At 44.4% G+C, this 26,669-nt stretch overlaps 1 pseudogene; it reads right to left on the bottom strand.

The window, feature by feature from the left end:
- The window catches only part of LOC127000187 (MAM and LDL-receptor class A domain-containing protein 2-like), a 156,334-nt pseudogene extending 130,348 nt beyond the window's left edge, over positions 1 to 25,986 (bottom strand).
- Positions 25,987 to 26,669: the final 683 nt, after the last annotated feature.

Here is a 26,669-nt window from a genome sequence, read left to right on the forward strand (position 1 = left end):
GTCTGCCCCCAAACCAATTTTTGAAGGGAGCCAAAACTTCTTGGATTGGACTTGTAGTCTGCCCCCAAACCAATTTTTGAAGGGAGCCAAAACTTCTTGGATTGGACTTGTAGTCTGGCCCCTAAACCAATTTTTGTAGGGAGCCAAAACTTCTTGGATTGGACTTGTAGTCTGGCCCCTAAACCAATTTTTGTAGGGAGCCAAAACTTCTCAGATTGGACTTGTAGTCCGGCCTCTAAACCAATTTTTGTAGGGAGCCAAAACTTGTCTGGTTTGACTTGTAATGCGGCCCCTTGTGCCAAGCTGTCAGGAAATATAAGTGGAGGTTTTCCTTTCATAGCCAAGCCCTGAAGAACTATTAAAATGGAAAAATGTCAGAGATAAATACAGATTAACATGAACTAGACAATAATGAGGTAATGACATTGTCTTCATCATCATCATTTCATGGACGCCTGCTCCTAGGAGCTCCCACCACGGGATGGCCATGGCAGAAGAGCTTCCAACTTTCTCTATCCAGACACTCCCTCCTTGCCTGCTCAAAGTTTCTCAAAGATCTTTCCCCCCTCTCCCCAATGTACTCTTGCACCCTATTCCTCCATTTCACTGGAGGTCGTCCTCTAGCATTCCCCCCCTCTATCTCACTCACATACACCCTCCTGGTCATCTTACTCTCCTCCATTCACTCCATGTGGCAAGTCTGTCACTTCACCTCTTCCACCACTCCACACTTCTTCCCTTCACCCCTGTGACACATTCCTAAATGCTCGTACACACTTTCATTACTCATTCCATCCATTCTACTCACACCACAAGCACTCCTCAAATAACTCATTTCCACTGCCTGCACTCTAGACCTCTGACTTTCATTCCAGGCCCACATTTCACTTGCCTATGTGAGGGTTGGTACTATTATTGTATTTTTCAAATCCCTCTTTGCCTCCATGCTCACACTTCTGCCATTCATGATTCGTCCCAAAGACCCTACCACCCTTCTTCCTTGCAATGCCCTTTCTCTTATCTCACCCTCCATACCACCATGCTTACACATAACTGATCCAAGGTACTTAAACTCATTGACCTCCTCCATTTCTTCACCATTCAGAATTATTTTGCATTCTTTTTCGCATTCAATTCCCACTCTATATGAGCATACAAAATCTACAACCTCACTTCTACTCCGCTCACAAACCATCACTTTACTTTTGTTGACATTTACTTTCAGCTTTCTCCTATTACAGACACTATCAAAAACACTGACCAAATTTTGTAGGTCACTTTCATTTTCTGCAATGAGCACCGTGTCATCAGCAAACAGTATCGAATTCAGTACCCACTTCCTTCCCTCATCAAACAGTCTTACTCCAACTTCTCCAACTTTGCCCTTCATTTCTCTAATAACACCATCCATACAAATATTGAATAACCATGGTGACACCCTTGTCTTAAGCCCACTTTTATCTCAAAATGTTCACTTGTTTCTCCAGTAATTTTGACACATGCAGATGCATCCTCATAGAAAGACTTTATTGCACTAAGCAGTTTTCCTCCCACACCATAAATCTTTAAAACATCCCACAGTGCATTCCAATCGACTCTGTCATAAGCTTTTTCTAAATCCATGAAGGCAGTGTATAGTTTTTTTCCTTTTGCTATTATTTTTTCTACTACCATCCTGAAGGCAAATATCTGACCCACACATCCCCTTCCCTTCCTGAAGCCTCCTTGCTCTTCACTTCTTCTGTAAGTCTTTGCACCCTCTCTATTATGACTTTTCCATATACCTTCCCAGGTATACTCAGGAGACTTACACCTCTATAGCTCCCACATTCCTCTCTCCTGCCCTTCCCCTTGTAAACTAGGACAATGATGGCTTTTGTCCAGTCTGCTGGCACCCCCTCCCCCTCCCATACTACTTCACATATCTTGACCATCCATTTCACAACTTCATCTCCTCCACACTTCAACATTTCTGCTGTGATTCCATCAATTCCTGTTGCCTTTCCATTTTTTAATCTTTTTATTGCCTAATTTACTTCTTCATATGTTATAGTTCTTTCTTTATATGCTCCTCCTCTACCTCTACTCAAAACTGCTGCTGTTACAGCTGCTGGACGTCCACCCTCAAAATTCATTAAGTTTTTGAAATATTCTCTCCATCTCTCTTTCACAGCTTCCCCGTCTTTCAACATCTTGCCATTCTCATCCATAACTCCATTTATTTTACTTGAAGAGATATTTTCTGCATTTCTTTCGTTTTTTACTTCTTTCCAATATGATTTCCTGTTCCCTTTATATTTTTCACTTTAGTCTTTTTCCAAAGTCTTCATCAACTCTCTTCTTACTTTCTTTTATTGCTTGTTTTAATTTCATTTTGCATTCTCTATATTTCTTTTTCCTTTCCCTTTTTACTTGCTCAGCCACATTTCTTTCTTGAGTTTTCTTAAAAAGTTCCCTTTTCTCTTTTACTATCCTCCTTATCTCTTCTGTCCACCAAGAATTTCCTTTTCTTTTTCCATCTCTCACCACTTCCATCCCGAACACTTTTTTGTTGTAGTTACCATTATTTCTTTAAATGTTCCAAAACCTTTTTCAATATTTGTATTATCTTTTACACTTTCCCATTTTTCATTTAAGGCCTCTGCCATTTCACGGTTATACTCATCTTTTATTTCTTTTTCCTGTAACTTTTCTATCTTCAGTATTTCCTTTTTTACTTCACCTTTCTTTTCAAACACCCACTTTTCTTTCAGCTTGAACTTTGCCAGCACTGCAAGATGGTCAGATCCATCGAACATTCCTCTTACTACCTTCGTGTCACAAATTTATTTTCTAAGCTTTTCATCTACTGCCACATAACCAATAAATCCTTTCTGCTCATTATCTTCTCCCCTCCTCCATGTGTATCGGTGGATATTCTTGTGCTGAAAGAAGGTGTTCGCTGGGAACATTCCCCTCTCAGCACAGACATCCACCAGGCACTCTCCATTATCCCCCATTTTCCCACCACATCCATCACACATTCATCACCCACTTTAGCATTCATATCTCCCATCATAATAAGTTTCCTTTCTTTCCCAAAACTCTTCAAACATGCATTCACTTCCTCCCAAAAAGTTTCCCTTTCTCTCAGTACTTTTTTACTCTTCACATTTACTGGTACATAAATACACACCCATGCATTCTTTTCTAAACCTACTTTTCCTTTCAGCCACACAATTCTTGATCCCTTCCAACCATAATCAGTCACACCATTCCACACTCTTTCAGACTCACAATAGCACATCCTTCCTTACTCCTGCCTCTATACTTCTCTTCTATCCTCGTCCATACAACCCCCCCAGGCGCAGCCTCCCATGTACCCTCTCTACCATCACTCACACCAGTTCCTCGAATATGTGTTTCACTCACTCCCAACACATCCACTCTACCATTTACAAAATTTTCAGTCATCACTCTCCTCTTTTCCTCACCACCTAAACCATTCACATTTATAGACACCAGTCTCACACATTCCTTTCTCTTCTGCCGCCCTCTGGCCATCGCTCCTGCCTCTAAAAATTCAATAAAAGTATTAGAGGCCACCAATGGGTGGCCAGTCCAATGTAGTGTTATAGAGACTTGCTCCTTAAGGCTAAAAGGATTAAAACAAAGCAGCTGATGGTCACTGCCCCCCTCCCCATTGGTGCTACCCCACAGGGTATACTAACGGTGCGCACCACATTAAGGTGAGGATGGGGTAGGCTACCTTCCCAGTCAGAGGGTAGCCGTATTGCTCCTTCCCCAGTACCCTAAACAGGGGAGCTCTACGCATAGGCAGCAAAAACGCACCTCAGATGAATCTCATTGGTTATGATACTGCCACTGCGCAAAGCGCAGTGGCAATATGAGATGCCCCATGCATAGAGTAAAAATGCTCTATATAATTATCATCATCATTAGTAGTTTATCCAGTATTAGTTTTCCCACATAAATTGGTCTGTGATAAAATGTGTGGACACTCCTGCACACAGAGTTTGACATTCTGATGTGCTCAATATTTTTTTATGTTTTAAGGCTGTACTAACAACAATCTGGCTGAGGTCTGCAGTTTATTATATTAAGAAATGAATTTGTATCTACTCCATGACACATCAGACTGAGTGACCTTTCCTCTCAAACTTACATGTATTGCTTTCTGGTTTTCAAAGTTTTCTCTTCCCCAAGTCAACACACCAAACATGACCACAAGAAAATATTAAACTAAAACAATGATTCTCACCAGAAAGAAAAGCATGACGTCTCCGATGTTTCAAACGGCTGTGAGACCATCCTCGCTGAGTCCTTGGGAGACAAAGGCGGGCCGGGCTGCAGCGCCACAAAGTAGCCTTCATCGCCTGGGGGTGAACAATGTCAGTGCTGCCACACACACACCTGGCTGACTGGTGTGTCCTCTGGACACTGCAAGAAAACCCTAATCTTAACTAACCAAACCCCATGACACAGCCTCTCTCCCTTACCCCATACTAATCTAACCTCCACTTAACTATCGTAGCCTAACCCAAGGAACCCCCATGCTAACTTAACCTACCCTGCCTGCCCTAACCACCCACCTACCTTAATATATAGAAAGACAGACAGAAACAACCAGAGAAAGAAAGATAACAATACAGATATATAGAAACACAGAGAAAAATAAAGTAAAAGAAAAAGACAAAGAAATAAAAAAGACATGCTTCTGCTGTGGACGAAGTTCCTGCAAGGGGAGAGAGAGGGACTCACGGGTAGACATAGAGAGGGAAAAAATTGGTCTGTCTGTCTTACCATTTGAAAAGTCTCCCAAGCCATCCAGTTCGTTGTACAGGAGCCAGTTTGCCCGGTCAGTGATGTCCTGGGTCCAGAGGCACAGGTCCTCCCCATCAAAGTTACAGGTCACTGGCAGAGGGCATGCCCCTGGCGCGACCTTGACGTCGTCCACAGCCATGTAGCCCCAGGTTTCATCACCCGTTAAGCCTTCAAAGAACACCTGTAAAGAGACACATCAGACTTTTTAAGTGAATATTTCTAAGAAAATTTCACTATGCTCAGTTTTTACTCTTTACTCTCATGGTCAGTTTCTCCTTAGTGTTTGTCTGAGTGGAGGCAGAGACACAGGAAGGGAAACAGAGGCTGGCGTACACACACTGCACAGTGCACATGACCAAGGGGAGTTCAGAGCCAGAGGGAGTGGCTGAGGTAGCACACACACTCTGCAGAGAGTGGATAAGGGGAGTTCAGAGCCAGAGGGAGTGGCTGAGGTAGCACACACACTCTGCAGAGAGTGGATAAGGGGAGTTCAGAGCCAGAGGGAGTGGCTGAGGTGTCAGACACAAGTCTATCCGTCACAGGAGTAACAGTGGCTCCAAGGAATGGGTCACATACCTAATGAGGCATTATTAAAAATATAAAATTGTATGAAGCTCACAACAGCATCTGCCAGTGTATTGTAGTTTTGAAACTATTCTATAAGTCTTTACTAGCAGTTTTCTTATCTTATTTTGGGGTGTTGTAGGCCCTTCTAATGAGTCAAGACACACAAAAAGTGTTGTGTCTATTGATTCTAACCCCTTGCTGCAGATTTCCTACAAGCACACCTCACCAAGCTACAGGAATGGAACAAAAAGTGGCTGCTACAATTCAATGAAGAAAAATGTAAAGTTATGCATCTTGGGAGGGGATATACAGCACACCAATACCACATGGGAAACACTCCACTATCCACCACAGAGGCAGAGAAAGACCTGGGACTATATGCCACCAGGCTACCAGTGAAAGCCAAATCCCTGACAATCGCAGCGGACGTGTTAAAGAATTCTTTGATATAATATCAACATACGTATATCATGAATGATTACACAGTTGGAGAAGATCAAATGTGGTCAGTACAATGAAGATTTTCCTCTTGTCTTTGTATAAATATCCTGATTTGTGTGTATTTACCTAGTTGTATTTACCTAGTTGTAGTTTTACAGGGCCTGGGCTTTACGCTCGTGTGGTCCCGTCTCCGTATCTGTATTTGTCCAACTTTTCCTTAAAGTTTTGCACACTCTTCGCTGATACCTCATCCTCACTTAGTCTGTTCCAAACCTCTATATTTCTTTGCGGGAAGCTATATTTCCTTATGTCTCTCAAGCATCTTCCCTTCCTCAATATTTTACTGTGTAGTAGTAACTCCTCATTATCTACTAAAATATAGGACAAGTGTCCATGTCCAGTCCCTCCACTTCAACGCTCATCACTTAGCGTTTGCAGTTTGTGAAACCCTTGTTCGACTCTCGAATCAAACACATCCCAGCCAGGTGATGGATAAAGGAACAGGAAATGGTAATTGTTTTAATTATTTATGATTATATTTAACTTTTTTTTTTTTTTTTTTTTTTCTATTTATTAACAATCCTATGGGGGAAATGGCTTCGATATACGAAAAATCGATAAACGAAAGGTTTTTTCAGTCCCTAACCCTTTCGTATATAGGGGATTTCCTGTACTTCCATTTTAATCAATAATTTATAAATTTGTATTAGGTCTCCCCTTTCTCTTCTTTGTTCCAGTGTTGGTAGGTCCATTTCCTTTAATCTCTCTTCATATGTCAATCCCTCCAGTTCTGGAACCATTTTTGTTGCCATTCTTTGTATTCTTTCTAGTTTTTTTATATGTTTCTTCTTATGGGGAGACCACACTGCCTCTGCATATTCCAGTTTTGGTCTGATCATAGTGGTTATTAGCTTTTTCATCATATCCTCATCCATGTAGTGGAATGCTAATCCTATATTTCTTACCATTTTACACGTATCACCGAATATCCTATTAACATGAATCTCAGGCTATTGATTATCTTGTATTGTCACTCCCAGATCTCTCTCTGCTTGAACTTTCTTAAATATTTCTCCATCTTCCATTCTATATGTCCATTTTGGTCTCCCTTCACTCTTTCCCATTTCCATAACATGACATTTCTTCACAATGAATTCCATCTCCCATTTTATACTCCATTCCCAAATCTTATTCAGGTCTTCTTGCAGAATTTCAGTCTTTACTGTTTCTTATATGTCTCAGCAGTTTCACATTGTCTGCAAACAGGCTCATATAACTGTTTACTCTCCGGCATATCATTTATATATACTACTAGGAAAATTATTGGTTCCAATATCGATCCTTGAAGCACTCCACTATCTACAATTCTCTATTCCAATTTCATGTCCTTTACCACTGTTCTCATCTCTCTTCCCCTTAAGTAACTTTCCATCCAGTTCTTCATTTTCCCTTTCAATCCTCCTTTCTTCCCCAGCTTCCATAGTAGTCTTGTATGTGGAACTTTGTCAAAAGCCTTCTTCAGATCCAAGTACACGCAATCAACCCATCCGTCCCTCTCCTGTATTGTGTCTGCATGCACTGTGAAAACTACCAATCTTACGGCAGAATTAAAATAACTTACATGAAAGACCACAGCTGATGAAGTTGACATAGAGAGAGAGGCTCCCCGCCAGTTACCAAGGAAAACATCATCCTCTGAGGTCCACATGGAAGACATTATTTCATTATTCCAAGTGCCAAAAACCTGTGGAGTGGAAAACACTGTATCATCCTCTGCTGCCACCATCACTGTCCCTGCCTGCCTGCCTGCCTGCCTGCCTGCCTGCCTGCCTGCCCCCCTCACACACAGTGTTGTAGTCATCCCTTGCTGCCACCATCACTGTCCCTGCCTGCCTGCCTGCCTGCCTGCCCCCCTCACACACAGTGTTGTAGTCATCCCTTGCTGCCACCATCACTGTCCCTGCCTGCCTGCCTGCCTGCCTGCCCCCCTCACACACAGTGTTGTAGTCATCCCTTGCTGCCACCATCACTGTCCCTGCCTGCCTGCCTGCCTGCCTGCCTGCCCCCCTCACACACAGTGTTGTAGTCATCCCTTGCTGCCACCATCACTGTCCCTGCCTGCCTGCCTGCCTGCCTGCCTGCCCCCCTCACACACAGTGTTGTAGTCATCCCTTGCTGCCACCATCACTGTCCCTGCCTGCCTGCCTGCCTGCCTGCCCCCCTCACACACAGTGTTGTAGTCATCCCTTGCTGCCACCATCACTGTCCCTGCCTGCCTGCCTGCCTGCCTGCCTGCCTGCCTGCCTGCCCCCCTCACACACAGTGTTGTAGTCATCCCTTGCTGCCACCATCACTGTCCCTGCCTGCCTGCCTGCCTGCCTGCCTGCCTGCCTGCCTGCCTGCCCCCCTCACACACAGTGTTGTAGTCATCCCTTGCTGCCACCATCACTGTCCCTGCCTGCCCCCCTCACACACAGTGTTGTAGTCATCCCTTGCTGCCACCATCACTGTCCCTGCCTGCCTGCCTGCCTGCCTGCCTGCCTGCCTGCCCTTCTCACACACAGTGTTGTAGTCATCCCTTGCTGCCACCATCACTGTCCCTGCCTGCCTGCCTGCCTGCCTGCCTGCCTGCCTGCCTGCCAGCCTCACACACAGTGTTGTAGTCATCCCTTGCTGCCACCATCACTGTCCCTGCCTGCCTGCCTGCCTGCCTGCCCTTCTCACACACAGTGTTGTAGTCATCCCTTGCTGCCACCATCACTGTGCCTGCCTGCCTGCCTGCCTGCCCACCTCACACACAGTGTTGTAGTCATCCCTTGCTGCCACCATCACTGTCCCTGCCTGCCTGCCTGCCTGCCTGCCTGCCTGCCCCCCTCACACACAGTGTTGTAGTCATCCCTTGCTGCCACCATCACTGTCCCTGCCTGCCTGCCTGCCTGCCTGCCTGCCCCCCTCACACACAGTGTTGTAGTCATCCCTTGCTGCCACCATCACTGTCCCTGCCTGCCTGCCTGCCTGCCTGCCACCCACACACACAGTGATGTAGTAATCCCTTGCTGCCACCATCACTGTCCCTGCCTGCCTGCCTGCCTGCCTGCCTCCTCACACACAGTGTTGTAGCCATCCCTTGCTGCCACCATCACTGTCCCTGCCTGCCTGCCTGCCTGCCTGCCTGCCTGCCCTTCTCACACACAGTGTTGTAGTCATCCCTTGCTGCCACCATCACTGTCCCTGCCTGCCTGCCTGCCTGCCTGCCTGCCCCCCTCACACACAGTGTTGTAGTCATCCCTTGCTGCCACCATCACTGTCCCTGCCTGCCTGCCTGCCTGCCTGCCCCCCTCACACACAGTGTTGTAGTCATCCCTTGCTGCCACCATCACTGTCCCTGCCTGCCTGCCTGCCTGCCTGCCTGCCTTCTCACACACAGTGTTGTAGTCATCCCTGCTGCCACGCTCACTGTCCCGGCCTGCCTGCCTGCCTGCCTGCCCCCCTCACACACAGTGTTGTAGTCATCCCTTGCTGCCACCATCACTGTCCCTGCCTGCCTGCCTGCCTGCCTGCCCTTCTCACACACAGTGTTGTAGTCATCCCTTGCTGCCACCATCACTGTCCCTGCCTGCCTGCCTGCCTGCCTGCCCCCCTCACACACAGTGTTGTAGTCATCCCTTGCTGCCACCATCACTGTCCCTGCCTGCCTGCCTGCCTGCCTGCCCTTCTCACACACAGTGTTGTAGTCATCCCTTGCTGCCACCATCACTGTCCCTGCCTGCCTGCCTGCCTGCCTGCCCTTCTCACACACAGTGTTGTAGTCATCCCTTGCTGCCACCATCACTGTCCCTGCCTGCCTGCCTGCCTGCCCTTCTCACACACAGTGTTGTAGTCATCCCTTGCTGCCACCATCACTGTCCCTGCCTGCCTGCCTGCCTGCCTGCCTGCCCTTCTCACACACAGTGTTGTAGTCATCCCTTGCTGCCACCATCACTGTCCCTGCCTGCCTGCCTGCCTGCCTGCCTGCCCTTCTCACACACAGTGTTGTAGTCATCCCTTGCTGCCACCATCACTATCCCTGCCTGCCTGCCTGCCTGCCTGCCTGCCCCCCTCACACACAGTGTTGTAGTCATCCCTTGCTGCCACCATCACTGTCCCTGCCTGCCTGCCTGCCTGCCTGCCTGCCTGCCTGCCCTTCTCACACACAGTGTTGTAGTCATCCCTTGCTGCCACCATCACTGTCCCTGCCTGCCTGCCTGCCTGCCTGCCTGCCTGCCCTTCTCACACACAGTGTTGTAGTCATCCCTTGCTGCCACCATCACTGTCCCTGCCTGCCTGCCTGCCTACCCTTCTCACACAAACTCACTTCTCACACTGCCCAGTGACTGCCCATTAATGACCTGCCTCAAGTCCCTGTTTCTCACTGTCAGGCCTTCCTCTCCCTATTTTCAGTCTTCATCTTTCTGAATCCTTTCCACAAGAATACTCTTCCCTGCACTGCTCTCCCCACGACTCTTTTTCACCCCTTCACATGACAATCAAGGTGGCATTGCATTCCTGTACAGCAAGACAGCCTGATCTAAGCCTCCCCAATATAATCATTGAGAAATCCTTGAGGCACATCCAAACATTTAACATTTCCAATAATCTGCAGGCACGCCTTACCGTAAGTCTGCCGGCATGGGGGTCGGATATGAAGAACCAAAAGGTGGCACAGTAGGTGTCAGACACCGGTGTGATTCCTGGTGTCATCATGTGGGCGATTTTGTCCTTCCCTACTGAGTCAAGGTCCAGGAACATTGAATGGCCTGAAAAAATTGCAACATATTTTGTCGGCATAAAAACTTGTGATGGCTTGAATGGAAAGCAAATCAAGTAATCAAACTCTTGTCAGGTGGTGGCTGAGTGGTTAGCGTGTGGGCCCTGCATTCACCACGTGCTGGACGATGCGAGTTCAAATCCCCACGCCACCACCTGGGATTTTTCAGTCACTGCTGAGTGCCCTAAGACTACCCACGTGCTATCCTGGAGACCACCCGTCAACTTGGACTCAAGAAAAAAAACATCCAAGTGAATCAAGAATGAGTTCCGGGGGCAGCATGAGCCAAGAATAAATGGCGCCACTATAAAAATTCCCTGTGCCATGACAGGCTTGGGCCGACCACCAGGCCCCTGAAGAAAGCCTACCGACGCTATAGGCGAACATGTAAAAAAAAAAAAAAATAATAATAATAATAATAATAAAAAAAAAAAGGAGTCTGTAGGCTACAAATATTTCCTGGCTTATGAAACCATGAGGAATCAATAAAAAAAATTGCATTTATGCAGAATAATATCTTCCAGTGGTGCATACTTACCATAGTGGCTGTTCAGAGTATGGTCAAGGTATGGGTAGCCGGTGCCCCACGTCCAGATGCCACTGTCCATGGGCAGGGACGTGAGCACACGACACTCCTCAGGGGTCTCAAAGTCACACCAGAATGATCCATTGGCATAACCCGCTGTGCAAGAAGGCAGATGTGAGGATCAAACAGGTGATGCAGAGCAAGCACCCACTTTATATCTTTCTGTTCTTGGTCTAACTCATCAGTCTGGAGGCCATAAGATGAACATTTGCTCCCCTGTGACACAGACTTATCAAACGAGGAAACAGTTTGGTCATGTTTGGCATGCTATTTGGGCCTCTGATGAGACCACTGCGCCGCCTCATTCTAATCACCCAGTCATGAGTAACACCTGTGTATCAATGCAAGTTCTGCAGTTCAGTTTGACAGATACTTTTCTAATACTGAGAATGATAATTATGAGCCTTTTATCATGAACCAATCAATTACCTTTTCTCCCAGTGACTGCCCACAATGACCTGCCTCAAGTCCCTGTTTCTCACTGCCATATATTCCTCTCCTTATTTTCACTCTTCCCCTTTCTGATCCCTTTCCACAAGAATACTCTTTCATCCACTGCTCTCCCCATGACTCTTTTTCTCCCCTTCACGCCTGACAAACCAGGCAGCACAATGCACCCTGTCTTGTCTCAACCACCTGATCCAAGGCTCACCTCACCTTCCCTCCCTGCTGCCTCAAAGCCTTACACTTCCCGTGAGTTCCCTCTGACTGTTAGCAAATGACGTGACGTGCAAGGAACAGCACCTTCAGGGCAGGCTCCCTCCTCCAGCACAACATTGGTGAAGGCCACGATGCCGTTCCAGTAGCTGGAGACGTGGGCCATGACGGACACGTGGTGGGTTCCCTCCACACCGATCTCCATGCGGGAGGTCTTCCACACTCCTCCGCTGTGTCCCTCGTCATTCAGCAGGTAGCCGAGCACAAAACCGTCACCCCTGTGTGTTGCCAGTTAGACAGACATCACTGGGTGCTGCTTTCTCAAAGGCAAGATGGTCAAGCAATAACAAAATAAAATAAAAAATATCAGTAACTTAAGCTTTGAAGTTCATGAAAAGTTCAAATAGCTGCATCACGATTACAGTGCAACCAGTGGCGCAGTTATAAGGGGGCCCCTTGGGGGAGCCAAGGCCCTCCCAGAGAAAAGTTTGTCCCCATATACCACTAATTGGAAACTCTGAGGAAGAAAATGATAAACAATTTGGCAAACCTGATAATTCTGTCTCTGCACTGGGCCTCCACCCAGACAACTGGGACTCCCCCATGGACACCTCACATGCCAGACCCAAAGGTGCCCCTGATATTTGATCCTTGGCAGAATCTAACTCTACCGTCTTTCTCTACTTGAGGGTTTAGTAAAGCTTTAGTGTTTTGTTCGTCATATGACTTTGTGCCCTCAGATCAACTCTTTAATTTCCATATTGGTTCCCTAAACAGGCAATCAATCTGTTGGGGTCAACTCACGAGTTCAAAGTGACATAAAACTGAGCCTCCACTTCAGTCTGCAAGATCCAGTCGAGGGAGAGGCAGGAGGAGGTGTTGGCGCTGATGCTGAAGGCTGGACTCTGCATCTCAGCTTCCTCCCCAACCGTGAAGTCTCCATTTATATCCAGCGTCATTTGGTGTTGCTCAGCTGTGACAAGAGAAAATTTCATCTTAAGTTTGTATACATCATGTAAGAAAAAAATATTTTATAGCATGAAAGTTCACTTTGATATGAATTTTTGAGGTCAGTCAATAATCATTTTAAGCTTAGTGCTAAGAAGAACATTAAGGACAGGCACAATGCTAACAAATGTATCCCAGGAACATCACACCTAGGACAAAGACGACCAACTAGAGCGATCAACCTTCACATTCCCTTCAGCTTGTTTTCTTTTACTCATAAATTATAGTGAGCAAGTCATTATGGCATGCACTGCAGACTGGGGTTCCTTTACGGAGAGCCTACTTTTACGCAGAAAACATGAGCCTGGTGATCCCAAGGAGCCGGGCAAAAGTTCCCCGGCAAGATGCTGACAATGTTCAACCACCACCACTTGTTACTCTGTCAAGCATTAAGAAAATCTGAGGCCACATTTCTCTACATTTTCTTCACAAGTAATTAAATTTGTAGATCAAGAGTCAAATCACTCTCCTTAACATTTGCAAAAGATTTAAATTCTTCTAGGGGTATTACATTTGTTTTGCTGAAAATACATAAATGTATAACTTAAAATTCAGTGAATGTATGATAAAATTAGCAGGAAATCTCCCCCTCTGCATTAGGAAAGGACTCATGCAAGGAATGGATTGAATATAATGAGTTGTATTGTAAAACATTTAGTTGCCAAAGTTCACATAATATTTGACAAGGCTTTCGTATGAGTTTAGGGGATTTCCAGGAGTAGTTTTATGACCCTGGTGGTAGTTTGACCCTTCTTCAGTAGCATGAACCTAAAAAAACACTCATTAGAACCTGACTGATCCTCTCTTTGTCCTTTAGAAACAGTTGATGTGACACGCTAAAGTGTCTTAAAATACTGCCCAATATGCAAAGATTATTGGATACAACTTGGTCTTGGTACACATACTATCCAGAGCCCAAAAGAGCGGTTGTTCGTGGACATTCTGCCAGCCACACTCATCCACACTGAAGTCACAGGTCACGCTCTGAGGAGGGGAAGAACACTGTCAGGAGACTTGAGGTGGAGGCTGCTACAGAAGACAGGAGGGATGGAAAGGCTGATGAACTTTATACAAATAATGAGCTTGACAAAATAATAATAATTGATTTTGTATATATTGGATAGTTGTTCCCATAAGCCTTATTTAGATAGTTATATAGTTGAGATGGATGGTCAGGTAATTAGTGTGATATGTTTTCCATGGAGTGCCAGGGTCAACATCGTGGCCTGGCGCTGCAGTTATATGAGTTGCTGTCTCACTGCCATCACTAAAAGACTCACCTGGCACAAGGCTGGCAGTACGGTACAGTACGGAATTTCTAACCGTACTCCGTACCTGAAAAAAATACCGTACCATAATTTCGTACCGTGCCCCAAGCTATTTTTCCGTACTGTACAGTACGATAAAAATACCGTACCATAATTCTGTACCATTATTGTACCATCAGGAATATATACACATCCATAAAAACAAAGAATATTTGTGAAAAAATAATTAAGGTACATCAATAAATTTGAAAAGGCACATTTACAAAGTGACTACAGTGTACATGCATCAGGCCTCTTAAATTAAATATACCCTACCCTACCAGCCACTAATGGGCAAGAAAGTAAAAAAAAATAAATAAATAAATAAATAAATAAATAAATAAAAAATAAATAAATAAATAAAAAATTCTTCAGATGATCACTTGTTTTAAGCCTGTGCTACGGTACGGCTTGGAATTTTACTAAATTTTCCGTACCTATGTCATACCGTACCGTACGTTCAGAAAAATATCATACCGTAATTTCGTACCATACTTTTTACCAAAATTTCAACTGTACCGTATTGTATTCCGTACCGTACCATACCGTAGTGCCAGCCTTGCCTGGCACCAGTATATTTCTCTGCCCTTGAAAACATCCAAGAGTATATAGACAATTTACTCATATAAAACTGTCCTATAATCATTCTGAAGCCATGAGTGCTAAGAAGCTGTCTGTGCCTGAATGCCAAAGCAAGCCTGGAGAAGTAACTGTGGCTGCTGTGCTACAGGAGGATGGGGCGGGGGAAGGTAAAGAGAGTCAAAGGTTTTCTTTTTAATTCCCAATCTACATTAACCCTTAGATGGCAGCAGTATTTGAAGAGTAGCTCCCCTCAAAAATGAATGGTCTATATACAGTTACTGCCAACCTTAGGACCGTAGCATAAATATAGTTACGTCACATAAGAGATGTTTGAACTATCGTCTATATATACATAGATTCTACCGCAATCTGGAAGTGTTGTTATATTTCTGACTGACTGAATTTTGGATCATCTATATGGAGTTCCACTGCCATCTAAGAGATAATATTAGATAGAGTCCCTGATGATAATGAGTCCACTTGTAAGTACATAGATACAATCATAAATAGGCTCCTGTGTTTTTACTTTTGATATCAATTATACTTTTTTTTTGTAAATAGCTAAAACATTTAAAATTTTGCAAATGAGAGATCTGGTAAATTACCTGCGTGCCTGAGGGAGTTGTTGTTATGGGAGGCTCCGGCAAGGCTGGACAGTTGTTGTGAGAAAAGGAGGTGAAGCTGAAGTCATCAACAGCAACAATGGCATAGCTTGTTCCCCGCACCCCAGTCAGGAACATCTGCAAAGCATCCACACTTGTACCATGTTGATGTTCTTGCCATAGAGAAGACATGCACATTTCTTCACACTCTGATGCCCTCATATGGCTAATATGATACTCACTGTGACCATCATAGTCTTTCCTCTGTAATTATCAGTGAAGGAACAGTAACCATTGCAACAAGTGCTTCAGAGAGAATGCAAGATGTTATAACCATTTGCCTTCCCTTCCTCCTCTGCAGAACACATGGCTGAGGCACTACAGCTTGGGCAGTAATTACCTGGTAGGACATGTTGATGAAGAAGAGCACGTCTGCCTTCACATGCACCTGCCCTTCCTCCCACATGCCCTTGGCATCACTCAGCTGCCACACCTTCTTGCGGGAGTTCTCCGCCTCCAGCTCCAGCACCAGGCTGCTGTTGTCACCCTGCACAGGGAGAGGATGGGACCTCAAAGCAAAATGGCTCTAACCTTGAATTTCATATTAATAATAGAAAAGATACAAACAAACCTTGTCTCTTGAAATATGAGTAATGATAATGCTGACTAGGTAACTACTAACATTATGCAAGAAAATAATGTTAGATTGAAGTCTTACTCTCCTGTACAGACCCCTGCAATAGTTCATGGCCAAGCCTCAGTACAGACCCCTTAACAAGATGAAGTGTTAGTAACTATATAAAGAAAATCTGGAATCTTCCTGCAAACTGTCAGCTGGGGGCTGGAGGCCAAGGGGCACCACCCTGGGGAGCCCTGCCATGGACACTAACACCTGAATGCTGCGTGACTCTGCAGTGTTGTCCACTCCACTGAGGGGCCTTGGCTCATAAACCTGGTGCTGTGAGGTGCCATCCACCACTTTGTTGTGTGGCAAAGGGGACTCTTACTCTGATGATTTTGATTGTCAAAATAAAAATGATGATGATATTGATACTGATGGTGACAGGATTATCATGATCCAAAGGGCAGTTTGAGTGAGGAAGGTATTGGTTTCTGTGGTCCTTTTAAATAGTTATCAGAGGCACAGCTTACTTTGATGAAGTACCAAAAGTGGAAGCAGAGGTTGTTGTCTTCCTGGGTGACAAAGATCTGGCTCTCCAGCACGGCCCGGCCTGCCTCGCCAAACATGGAGTCCACGTAGAGGAACATGGCTGAGGGAGCGAGGGCCAGGTGCTGTTAGGGCTCTTCAGACTAAAGTCACTGAGACAACTCATGTACATATATTTGGTGTTATTGTAATCTTTGAATAACTGAATAACTGTATATTTTAATATTCAATAATAAAGGTTTTATTGATTCAGTGATTAATATCAAAGAACATTTAAAGTAATCTTGACATTTCTAAATTTCTACAATGATCCTAAGAAAGCAGTGACAAGACCAATGTGTGCACAACACAGGAGACAGCTTCAGCACACACTGAGTGGCATGCTGTTGCACTCTTTAATTAAAGGGGAAGGCCACAGGGACAACTGAAGACCTGCTGCTGTGTGCTGCCTGACCCACCTTTACTATCCCCAGTGTGGTCAGCCTCAGGGGCGTCAAGGTCTGTGCCAGTCTTGCCTGAGCCCACCACCCAGTCTGTTCCATTGGCCTGCCCCTCATCGGAGAGGACATTTTGCCAACCACACGTTCCATAGGTAAAGGTACAAGTTCCTGGAAGCACAGAAGGAAAACAATGAAGTTAGTGCAGGAAATGGAAACAGTATATTTTGATAATTTACATGAACTAACCTACAGTTTTTTTCTTTATTTAAGTGCTACCTGTCTAGTTAGGTGTTTGTTCATGGAAATCACTGAACAAGATAGTTTTGTATTGTGGTGAATACGTCAAAGAAAACAGTGTGGACCATACAAATACCCACCCAGGGAGTGGCAAGAAAACAGTGTGGACCATACAAATACCCACCCAGGGAGTGGCAAGAAAACAGTGTGGACCATACAAATACCCACCCAGGGAGTTGCATGGCTGCATGGCAATGGTAACATCATCAATGGCCATAGAGGAGTGGTCCAGCCTCTTGTCCTGCAGGGCCTCCCACACCACCTGCACGGACTGCTGCTCCCCGCTGGGGATTGGCACAGACGCCGACAGCCAGGTGTCAATGTAGCTGACTGGAAGGAGGAGCAAATAATGAAATATAAAGGAGGACAAAATGCACCTCATAGAATCAGGTTTCAATGCAAGTTGAATGGAGTAATTTCAGTGTGTAGGAGGGCTGCTGCTGCATCCCTTACCCTTCTCCTGCCAGAGGTGGCCCCCAAGGGAGCCGGATATGTTGGCATACACAGAGAGGTGGTCCTTGTTGGTGTTTCCATTGTGCACATACCAAAAGGAAGCACACATTGAGGTGTTCTCGGGCTGGAGTATGAAGGGTGTGCCGAGGCGCCCCACCACCCCCTTGCCCTCACCAGGCACCAGCAGCGCCTCCATGTAGTGCCCTGGAGGTGGGGAAGCACACATTTCCAGACACATATTTTTACTATATTCAGGATGTGATTATAGATTTTGAAAATACTGTTTTGACTTCAAAGCTGCGGTGTGGCCATGATTAATGGAAGAAAATAAGGTGCTGAACTTGTATAAGTCAAGACAGTCACATTCAGTGCCCGCAGCCACCTTGAGGCAGACGGGGCAGCCGCCTCACCTGCCACCTCCTCTAAAAATCATGGGGTAGACTTACAGCCTCAGACCATTCACCACTTTAACAGATTCAGTAAAACCAGATTCACAATTAATCTGCATTAGCAAGTGTCAGCTGTACCAATCAAGCACTACAATTTGATTTCAGTCATTATTTTTTCACAGATTTCATTCAATTAAAATAACTTTAAATACATAATTTGCTTCAAGCTATGCCCAGCCTGGCCCAGCAGCCACATACTAACTCTGCTGCACTAACCATGAGCAGTCTGGTAGGTGTGGTCCACAGGGGTATGGGGAGCCAGAGGAGGAGTGCTGCTGTTGTCCTGCTCCTGGAGGGGAGACACCCACACCCAGTCCCCAAGGCCCGGCTCACTGCTGAACCCACACAACGCGGACTCCTCAAAGTCACACCCTGAGAAGGAGCATTGATCCACTGTAGTCAACTGGGTTATCTTGAGGGCAGGCTACAGTGTGTGGCAAATACTAAGGGATGAGGAGGATATTCAAACAAGTGAATCACTGGGATGTGAAGATTATTAAGAGAAGAGGAAGATCCCTGGGTGTATTAGAAGTGAGGTAGCACACGGGACACACTAGGATCATTCACAGCCATCGGGAACTTTGTATACATGCAAGGGGTAAAATAATACTATGAATATTGAGGCATGCAAGCACACATCATTGATGGCAACAGAGTTCTGAATGAAAACCTAACAAATACTTCATCCTTAATTCAATGTCTGCTAGAAGCTTCACCCCTTAGCTGTGGATTCCCTACAAGAAGACCTCACCAAGCTACGGGAATGGAGCAAAAAGTAGCTGCTATAATTCAATGAAGAAAAATGTAGTCATGCACCTTGGGAGGGGAAATCCAGCATACCAATACCACATGGGAAACACTCCACTATCCACCACAGAGGCAGAGAAAGACCTGGGACTATATGTTACCAGATTACAAGTGAAGGCAAAATCTGTGCCAGTCACAGCGGACAGGTTAAAGGATGTAATTCCAATGAGTAAACTCTACTTACACAGAGTAATGTTTTGGTAGACATGCTCACAGTCACCAGTGGCCAGGCGGATGTCATCAATGCCCAGAATACCCTCATTTTGGGCACCACCAACAGCCACGAACTCCACCTGCAACAACAGGAAAACTATACTGTGAAGTGATGAATACTTGAACCTCTTACACTCGCTAGCAAAGTTTCATTCCACTAACACTGGACATTACACAAATTAGCCCCTTGACTGTGGATTTCCTACAAGCTGACCTCACCAAGCTACAGGAATGGAGCAATAAGTGTCTACTACAATTCAATGAAGAAAAATGTAAAGTCCTGCACCTTGGGAGGAGATATCCAGCACACCAATACCACATGGGAAACACTCCACTATCCACCACAGAGACAGAGAAAGACCTGGGACTATATGTTACCAGGCTAACAGTGAAGGCCAAATCCATGCCAATAGCAGCAGACGGGTTAATGAAGGGCCTCCCTAGATGATGATTTTCCTTATTCATAAGTAATCACAGTATTTGCAAGCAGGACTCAGCCAGCTTTAGTAATGGCACCAGAAAATTACCTTTGTATAGCCGTTGAGGTAAACGTGCACGTCAGACTGGAGCCAAAGGTCGCCGTCAGCCTCAGACCGGGACCAAAGAGTTTCACTTTCACCGCTGTCTTCTGACCTGAGGACCACAAACAAGGAAGCAATGCAGACGAACCTCATACAGAAAGTGGGATATGCAATTTCTTTTTTTACAGTAAGGGAGGCAGATCAAGGGAAATAAGTTAAAAAAAAAAAGTATAAAAAGACCGCTTGGCACTGCTCCGACAAGAGAAAGCAGAACAAATAAAAAAATAAAATAAAATAAAATAAAATAAATAAACCTTTGATTAACAAGGGATAGAGGGTCACCCAGAATGATGATTAGATGACTGAACCTTTGATTAACAAAGGATAGAGGGTCACCCAGAATGATGATTAGATGACTGAACCTTTGATTAACAAGGGATAGAGGGTCACCCAGAATGATAATTAGATGACTGAACCTTTGATTAACAAGGGATAGAGGGTTACCCAGAATGATAATTAGATGACTGAACCTTTGATTAACAAGGCATAGAGGGTCACCCAGAATGATGATTAGGATGACTGAACCTTTGATTAACAAGGCATAGAGGGTCACCCAGAATGATGATTAGGATGACTGAACCTTTGATTAACAAGGCATAGAGGGTCACCCAGAATGATGATTAGGATGACTGAACCTTTGATTAACAAGGCATAGAGGGTCACCCAGAATGATGATTAGATGACTGAACCTTTGATTAACAAGGGATAGAGGGTCACCCAGAATGATGATTAGGATGACTGAACCTTTGATTAACAAGGGATAGAGGGTTACCCAGAATGATGATTAGATGACTGAACCTTTGATTAACAAGGGATAGAGGGTCACCCAGAATGATGATTAGGATGACTGAACCTTTGATTAACAAGGCATAGAGGGTCACCCAGAATGATGATTAGGATGACTGAACCTTTGATTAACAAGGGATAGAGGGTTACCCAGAATGATGATTAGATGACTGAACCTTTGATTAACAAGGGATAGAGGGTCACCCAGAATGATGATTAGGATGACTGAACCTTTGATTAACAAGGGATAGAGGGTTACCCAGAATGATGATTAGATGACTGAACCTTTGATTAACAAGGGATAGAGGGTTACCCAGAATGATAATTAGATGACTGAACCTTTGATTAACAAGGGATAGAGGGTTACCCAGAATGATGATTAGATGACTGAACCTTTGATTAACAAGGGATAGAGGGTTACCCAGAATGATGATTAGGATGACTGAACCTTTGATTAACAAGGGATAGAGGGTTACCCAGAATGATGATTAGATGACTGAACCTTTGATTAACAAGGCATAGAGGGTTACCCAGAATGATGATTAGATGACTGAACCTTTGATTAACAAGGGATAGAGGGTTACCCAGAATGATGATTAGGATGACTGAACCTTTGATTAACAAGGGATAGAGGGTTACCCAGAATGATGATTAGATGACTGAACCTTTGATTAACAAGGGATAGAGGGTCACCCAGAATGATGATTAGATGACTGAACCTTTGATTAACAAGGGATAGAGGGTCACCCAGAATGATGATTAGATGACTGAACCTTTGATTAACAAGGGATAGAGGGTTACCCAGAATGATAATTAGATGACTGAACCTTTGATTAACAAGGGATAGAGGGTTACCCAGAATGATAATTAGATGACTGAACCTTTGATTAACAAGGCATAGAGGGTTACCCAGAATGATGATTAGATGACTGAACCTTTGATTAACAAGGGATAGAGGGTTACCCAGAATGATGATTAGATGACTGAACCTTTGATTAACAAGGGATAGAGGGTTACCCAGAATGATGATTAGATGACTGAACCTTTCATTAACAAGGGATAGAGGGTTACCCAGAATGATGATTAGATGACTGAACCTTTGATTAACAAAGGATAGAGGGTCACCCAGAATGATAATTAGATGACTGAACCTTTGATTAACAAGGCATAGAGGGTTACCCAGAATGATGATTAGATGACTGAACCTTTCATTAACAAGGGATAGAGGGTCACCCAGAATGATGATGAAGATTACAGTGATGATTAGATGACTGAACCTTTGATTAACAAGGCATAGAGGGTTACCCAGAATGATGATGAAGATTACAGTGATGATTAGATGACTGAACTGTCCCACTCACAACCAAGGCCACAACTCACGTGAGTGCGACGGAGAGGTTGCCTCGGTCTGCACTGCCAATCATGTACCAGAAGGTGAGGCAGCAGGCGCCTACTTGGGCTGGAAAGTGGGGAAGGGCGGCGCGGCCCTCCTCACCCTCGGCAGAGAGGAAGCCCAGGCTGTAGGGATCTGTGGGAAAATATATTAATGCCAAGCCACGTAGAGAAGTGATGAAGTCCACATATTTATTCTCCACAACTGACAAAAAAACAACACAAACCATACAGTAAGTCCTCGTTGAAGATTTGTTTAACCCAGTAGCAGCGGTGGGACAAATTTGTGGCTTTACCGTGTAGCAGCGATGGGCCAAATTTGTGCCATGATATAAACCCCCAAAATTGATGATACACTGATCACAAATGCTTTGATATACATTATGAAATGGTTTGTGTGAGGGGTGATTTTTTCTCATTTTTCTCGCTTGAAGGGACTATTAAGAAACATGATCCCCGCTGCTACTGGATTAACACTGCCTTGTTATATCAATGATGAAAAAATGTTGTAAAATAATAAAGTGCACGCAGGACAATAAACACTGGTACAAAATCACTCAGCAAGCTTGTTTTACTTGCTGCTTCTTGTGTTTGAAGTGGACAGTGGAGGCTGCCGTGACCAGGTCCCAGACTCATCCCACCCATCCCTAGCAAGGGGGGTGAAGCCTTCCTCCCCAGCCACACCAGGTCAAAGACTCATTCCACCCATCCCTAGCAAGGGGGGTGGAGCCTTCCTCCCCAGCCACACCAGGTCCCAGACTCATTCCACCCATCCCTAGCAAGGGGGGTGAAGCCTTCCTCCTCAGCCACACCAGGTCCCAGACTCATTCCACCCATCCCTAGCAAGGAGGGTGAAGCCTTCCTCCCCAGCCACACCAGGTCCCAGACTCATCCCACCCATCCCTAGCAAGGAGGGTGAAGCCTTCCTCCCCAGCCACACCAGGTCCCAGACTCACCCCACCCATCCCTAGCAAGGAGGGTGAAGCCTTCCTCCCCAGCCACACCAGGTCCCAGACTCATCCCACCCATCCCTAGCAAGGAGGGTGAAGCCTTCCTCCTCAGCCACACCAGGTCCCAGACTCATCCCACCCATCCCTAGCAAGGGGGGTGAAGCCTTCCTCCCCAGCCACACCAGGTCCCAGACTCACCCCACCCATCCCTAGCAAGGAGGGTGAAGCCTTCCTCCCCAGCCACACCAGGTCCCAGACTCATCCCACCCATCCCTAGCAAGGGGGGTGAAGCCTTCCTCCCAGCCACACCAGGTCCCAGACTCATCCCACCCATCCCTAGCAAGGAGGGTGAAGCCTTCCTCCCCAGCCACACCAGGTCCCAGACTCATCCCACCCATCCCTAGCAAGGGGGGTGAAGCCTTCCTCCCCAGCCACACCAGGTCCCAGCCTCACCCCACCCATCCCTAGCAAGGGGGGTGAAGCCTTCCTCCCCAGCCACACCAGGTCCCAGACTCACCCCACCCATCCCTAGCAAGCGGGGTGAAGCCTTCCTCCCCAGCCACACCAGGTCCCAGACTCACCCCACCCATCCCTAGCAAGCGGGGTGAAGCCTTCCTCCCCAGCCACACCAGGTCCCAGACTCATCCCACCCATCCCTAGCAAGGAGGGTGAAGCCTTCCTCCTCAGCCACACCAGGTCCCAGACTCATCCCACCCATCCCTAGCAAGGAGGGTGAAGCCTTCCTCCCCAGCCACACCAGGTACCAGACTCACCCCACCCATCCCTAGCAAGGAGGGTGAAGCCTTCCTCCCCAGCCACACCAGGTCCCAGACTCATCCCACCCATCCCTAGCAAGGAGGGTGAAGCCTTCCTCCCCAGCCACACCAGGTACCAGCCTCACCCCACCCATCACCAGTGAGAAGGGTGAATCAAGACCCAGACTCACCCCACCCATCCCCAGTGAGAAGGGTGAATCAGGACCCAGACTCACCCCACCCATCCCCAGTGAGAAGGGTGAATCAGGACCCAGACTCACCCCACCCATCCCCAGTGAGAAGGGTGAATCAGGACCCAGACTCACCCCACCCATCCCCAGTGAAAAGGGTGAATCAGGACCCAGACTCACCCCACCCATCCCCAGTGAGAAGGGTGAATCAGGACCTATATATATATATATATATATATATATATATATATATATATATATATATATATATATATATATATATATATATATATATATATATATATATGTGTGTGTGTGTGTGTGTGTGTGTATATATATATATATATAGATATATATATATATATATATATTTATATATATATATATATATATATATATATATATATATATATATATATATATATATATATATATATATATATATATATATATATATATATATATATATATATATATATATATATATATATATATATATATATATATATATATATATATATATATATATATATATATATATATATATATATATATATATATATATATATATATATATATATATATATATATATATATATATATATATATATATATATATATATATATATATATATATATATATATATATATATATATATATATATATATATATATATATATATATATATATATATATATATATATATATATATATATATATATATATATATTATGGATATATAGATATTTTTTTAATTATAAATATATAATCTATGTCTACCTATCTATCTATCTATCTATCTATCTATCTCTATGGGTATCTACGTATTTCTGTATCCCTTGGTGACGGGTTCTGAACCAATGCAGCCGAGCCCAGCAGCCACGCGTATTGCGTAAGAACCCATTTCCCCGGGAAGCAGGTCGAGTGTGACTTCCGGGTCAGCCTGGCACAGTCCACCTTCCCCAGGTACTCTACCCTTAGCCTCCAGCCCCAAGGGGAGAATAAACAGCTGGGTGGGCTGCGCGCTGCCTGCTCAGACCGCTAATAGAACCCAGGTCCGCAGATTATTAATTTTGCTAGACGTGCTTGCCACTTCATCACTCCTGCTACAGGGATGAACTATGGGGGGGGGGGAGGTCTAAATCTAATCACTATATTGGCACGCCTCTGACCATGAACGTAATAAAACACGTCAAAATACCGTCGTTGTGTTGCGTCGTGTTGGTATATATGTACGTGTACCAGGTTCCGCTTCCCGATGTAATCATTCCGCAGGTTCCATCAAAGAAAGTGCAGCTCCAGATTTCCGTGGGTGCAAGAGTGGTGGTTCCCGGCGTCACGGCGCCGGCAGGTACTCGGGTGACGCCCTCGGCAGGGACTTCACACGCCGCGCCGCCTGCTGCAGGGAGAGGAGGCCGGGTTAGGCGCCCACAGCAATAGGACCAAATAAAAGATACATGAATAGAGAAAAAAACAAATCAAATAACTGTTAACTTTTCAGCAATTTTTCATGACGTTCACTTTACTAATTTTCTTTTTATCTTTCCACAGCGTTTAGCACTCACCGCAGAGGAGGGCCAGCGCGAAACTAAGGACTAAGGGACACATTCTCGCTCTCCCCGTGCCCATGGCGACGGAGGGGTGCTTCAAGGCTCTCCCCTTCACTAGTTGTCCTTTCGTTGCCTTTACACTGATACAGATCACCATCCACAGTCACAGTTAAGGTCCAAAGCACAGCAAGAGTTGTGCACAGCGCGTGGTGGCGACAGGTTCGGCACCGCGACGCTGTGAGGAATGGCTGGACGCGGCAGGAACCCCGGCGGCCTGGCTCTTATCTCTGTCCCCGGGGCGTGCGGTGACGGCCGCGGGAGGGTGGCGGCGGCTGGCGCAGACAAGATAGCGTAACAATGGTCTGGCCAGGAGGAGGACCATGTTATCGGCTGTTTATCTTTCAGCCTCGTGGTCAGCGCCCAACATGATGCTTTGTGGCAATGGCTTTCCCTCAACAGAATGCCAACGATGACGATGACAAGTGGAAAACGAATTTACTATTTATACCAGAAAAAAACTTAAAAAATGGAGTGATTCACATGTCTGGTGGAGGGTTGACGGAATAAGGAAATTAGTTTACCTTGATATATGGCACGCAAAGGCTTGCGGGTGGTGCCTTCATGGCAGACCAACACTGCCGTAACAATTACTGAAACACACACACACACACACACACACACACACATATATATATATATATATATATATATATATATATATATATATATATATATATATATATATATATATATATATATATATATATATATATATATATATATATATATATATATATATATATATATATATATATATATATATATATATATATATATATATATATATATATATATATATATATATATATATATATATATATATATATATATATATATATATATATATATATATATATATATATATATATATATATATATATATATATATATATATATATATATATATATATATATATATATATATATATATATATATATATATATATATATATATATATATATATATATATATATATATATATATATATATATATATATATATATATATATATATATATATATATATATATATATATATATATATATATATATATATATATATATATATATATATATATATATATATATATATATATATATATATATATATATATATATATATATATATATATATATATATATATATATATATATATATATATATATATGTGTGTGTGTGTTTGTGTGTGTGTGT

The sequence above is a fragment of the Eriocheir sinensis genome, chromosome 18 (genome assembly GCF_024679095.1).
Source record: "Eriocheir sinensis breed Jianghai 21 chromosome 18, ASM2467909v1, whole genome shotgun sequence".
NCBI lineage: Eukaryota > Metazoa > Arthropoda > Malacostraca > Decapoda > Varunidae > Eriocheir > Eriocheir sinensis.